Raw genomic sequence first — 4,311 nt, 5'->3', positions numbered from 1 at the left:
AAGATCACAGAAGAAAGTGAAGCGTTTTCTGGGTTGAGGATGCAAATTTCTATGGCTTCACATAAAGGGGACTGCATTTAAACTGCCTCTTGAAGGGCCAGTGGGAGAAAAAAAAGTCTCCTTGGGAGGATATGGAAGGGAAGGGTGTAGAGAAAGCCTGGAAAAAATGCATGAAAGCAATCTGGTTAGAGACTGATGATTTAACAGTATGTGTGCTAAAGCCTGCAACAAAGCACCTGCAATAAGTAAAGTCAGATAGAGTGGCTGGCATTGGCTCTTGTTCTTAGCCCCATTCTCAAACAGAAGCAGGCTAAGTTTCTTATACTGGAGGTAAGAGGGTGGCAGTGGGTTTGGATAGAGGCCTGGCTAGGAGAGTAGCTTGCGACGCCATCTTTGGAAGCAGGGAGGCAAAGAGTGTGTTGCCACATCTCGGTACTCTCTTAGACTTATTTCCATGGCTGTGAAATGGGTACCAATTAACAAGGAGATAACTGGATTGTGGGCACTGCCTTTGAAATCTCGGCCAGCTATGAGCCCAGAGCTGCCCCTATTGATGTTTAAACCAGAGTAGACATTGCAACTGGTAGGCAAACCAGACCTCATCCAAACCATATTTGGACCCAGCACCTGACCCAGGACTACTGGCACCTAGCTGGGCCGGCTCCCTTAAACTTTCATTAACTTTATAATAACACATTTTACTCAATCAGTATTTTGGTTTCTGCACATGTGGGATTTTGATGGGGTTTTATCACGTAGAGGTGGTAGGGCGGACAAAGTGAAAAGAGTTGAAAAGGTGTTTTTGAAGACAGAAAGTGAAAATAGTTAAAAAGCTATTTTTTATTGAAAAAATGAAAGTAATACGTATTCTTTATAAATCAAATAATGTAGTATAAGAAGAAAAATCAAAAGTAACCATCCCCTCAATCCACCAAAAAACCCTTTCTTCCTAGAGATAATCATTAACAGTTTGGTATATAGCTTTTCATGCATACATAAACATATAAGGCACTTACATTTACATATAATATACTATACACAATATTCTGGTATTTAACCTAATACTTTTCAGTCAAAATATATCGTGGGGTGTTTTAATATGATTAGTGTTGCTTGTTTTCATAGCTACCTAACATTCCATGGTATTTGAACAAATTCCCCATTGATGAGAATTTAAGTAGGTTCTATTTTTTTATTATAAACAATAGAACAACGAACATCTTACGTATTCTTCTTTTTGTTCGTAATTCTTCTAGGAATGAAGAGGGATTATTGGGTCAAAGGGTATGATGGTTTCACGTATCGGTTAACTACCTGATCTACATTGCCAGACTGCCTTCCAAAAATTTGCATAAATTTACTCCCAGTGAACAGTGTAGAATAGTGCTTATTTCTTTACCAACACAGAACATTATCAATATTTCTATACGATGGGTTAATTTTATATGTATGTAAATATATTAGTATGAATATATTCGCTACAAAACCCTTTATTGTTTCCATTCGGTCTACGGCTTGGGAGAGGGCTCCAAGGTGGTTAAAAAGCTGCCTAGTGGCTGCAGGGAGAAGCTCAGGCACAAGCCGTGCAAAAGGGGGATGCCAGTGGACCCCCACCAAGGTTGCTGGGCTCCAGAGGCTCCTAGTTGTGCTTGCGGGTGAGCTTTTCCAAGAGATACTCGTGCAACCCAGCCTGGAGGCGGCCAGCCCGCCGAGGTGAGCCAGGAGGTCGCCATCTTCTCGGTGAGTTTCCCTTGTTCACCCAGGAAGTCAGGAAGTGGAACTCCAGGAAGTCACAGAGATCGGGGTCTGCGCGGACAGAACCCGGAGTATGCAGACCCAAACGGGCGTGGTTCAGGTTCTTCTCCAGAACCAGCGTGGCTTCCATGGCGTCCGGGGTTGTACCCACTCATCTTCCCGTGGCTTCTGCACGTCCTGGAGGAGGGCGTCGCCGCCGCGCTGGTTTTGCCTTTTCAAGAGACGCTCAGCACAGCACGCTTGCGCTTCTCAGCCAACCGGCGGAAGAAGTGGCTCATGCCCTCCGGCTCAACGCCGTCCTGGTTGAAACAGAAGCCGAGAGAGAGGTAGGTGTAGGAGGCCTGCAGAGGCATGTTGACCAGGTGGTTGACGGCGGCCCTCCACCGCGGTGGAATACTGACGAATCTGGGAGTTCATCGTTGATCGGTTATGAGGAGCTAAGCTCCAAATAGGGTGTTGGCTGGTCCCGGAGGCAGAGGGTGGCGGAGGAGATGGCTCAGAAGGTTGCGACCGGAAAGAGGTTAGAGGGTGGCCGGAGGCTGATAGAAGGGGCGTCCCTGGGTCTGTTCTGGCTAAACACTGTAGACAGATCCGCCGGACCGCCAGGTGCACGCCAGGAGCTCCCGGATTAAAGTTACGTTTTAAGAAGGTTTTTTTTTTTTTTAAATAGTCGTAGTGGTAAAAGGTCAGCTTCCACCAGGAGAGCTGATACTGCAGATGGAAAATACTCTCTGGGTAGTTGAGTTCAAAAGTATGTTTAATAGTTAAGGTTACTGAGGTTCTGTTATAAATTTACTGAGTCAATGAAGATGGTATAGAAATCCTGGGACTGCTGATTTCAGTCCTCATTAGTTTGCAATTCTACCCAAAATTCCTGGAGATGGAATTCACCTCTGTGGTTAGAGATAGCAACTTAGTAGAATGTCTTTTATTAAGAGTTTACTTGTGGGGCGCCTGGGAGGCTCAGTCGGTTAAGCGTCAGAATCCTGATCTCAACTAAGGTCTTGATCTCTGGGTCATGAATTAAAGCACCACCAAAGAGCCTACTTAAAAAAAAAAAAAAAAAAAAAAAAAAAAAAAGGTTTATTTGTTATATGCAGAAATGACATGATCAGAAACTTTCGGTATGTGGGGAATGCTTCTCAAACCTAAGCTTTCCGTATTATATGGTCATTTAAAAACTATTTAAAAAGAAAAATTTCTTAGATGATTTTATCAGTAAGAGGAGAATAGGTTAATGTCAGAATAGGTTAATGTTATTGTATGTATAACATATTTTGCTTATGCATACTATGAAAATATACACATAGATGGAAAGGAAATTAAAAACATCATTATTATAACAAAGGTTTTGTTGTGAAAGCTTGTGTTTCTGTATCTCCATCTTGATCTCACTCTCTGGACCATTTTTCCAGACTTTTTTTGATATGTAAGTTTGGAACAAAATGTGATTGGAATTCTTGGGCTCACTCTTCACCCTTCCTTGCATTCACATCCTTGCTAGATCCTCATGACATGGATGGAGTGACTTTCCTGCTCCTTGACTTTGGGCTTGTCAATATTCCTTGCATTGGCTAAAAGAATGGAAGTTTTAGTTTTCAGTCTAGAACCTTGAGGTGAGCATGCCTTGGCTAGCTGACTGGTTCAAGGAAGATGGGAGACATGAGCAGATTCAGTGTCGTATGTGAGGCAGAACCACACCGAACGATTGATAGAACCATGAGAACAAGGGCTTATTGTTGTATGCCACTAGTTTTTATGGTTGTTATGCAGCATCGTTTTGGCAATAGCTAACTGGTATACATTTTTTTTTTTTTATGTTCTTAGTGCTCCTGTAATATTTCCACTGATTTTTAAGTTCAGTACTTAAAGTACTAAAAAGTACTTACCTCTAATATGTTTTGAATTTGATGCTTATGATCTTATGATCTTTATTTTGTACAAGGATTTCTTAGTCAAGTCACAGCCCAAGAGAAAATTCACCCAACTTTTTTCCCCTCATAAACTCATAAATATAAAAAAGCAAACTCAATTTTACTTTCCTCAAATCCCTATTTAATTCTAAATAAACCTTGCCTGTTCTTTTAAAGTTTTTGCCAGGGTCACAACAATGAGAAATGATATCAAAGTTCTTTAAATGTTTACTTTTTGCATTCTGTTTTCAGAATTCTCTTCATGTCAAGCAGGTCTGAAAAGTTAAAAATAACTACCTCCAGAGATTTCTTCTTGGGCTGTATTCTTCCTTGGGAACCTCTAAGCTTTTCCCATCCAAACTGGGTCATCATCCTTGCCTAATTTAAAAATCTCCCAGATCCAATGCTCTACAAAAATCAATGAGATCTTTCCCACCAGATAATCCCTGCAGCCACACGTTATATTCTCTGGTCTGATTCTGCATGAGTTTGATTTTATGTACTCTATTGTAATAATTTATTAACTTGATAAAATCTGCTGACTCCTCATGGAAAATATTCTGTTTATATTTTATATTTCCTGTGGCTTTCTTTCCATAGCTTTTATTATTGAGTATTTACATGAGAATAGGGCCTTTGTTTT

General features: G+C 41.0%; 1 pseudogene; it reads right to left on the bottom strand.

Annotated features, from left to right (window-relative positions):
* Positions 1-1,479: 1,479 nt before the first annotated feature.
* On the bottom strand, positions 1,480-2,582 carry LOC122203988 (annotated as a pseudogene).
* Between the last annotated feature and the right edge of the window lie 1,729 nt (positions 2,583-4,311).

The sequence above is a fragment of the Panthera leo genome, chromosome D3 (genome assembly GCF_018350215.1).
Source record: "Panthera leo isolate Ple1 chromosome D3, P.leo_Ple1_pat1.1, whole genome shotgun sequence".
Lineage (NCBI taxonomy): Eukaryota > Metazoa > Chordata > Mammalia > Carnivora > Felidae > Panthera > Panthera leo.
This window is presented reverse-complemented; position numbering and strand designations above follow the sequence as displayed.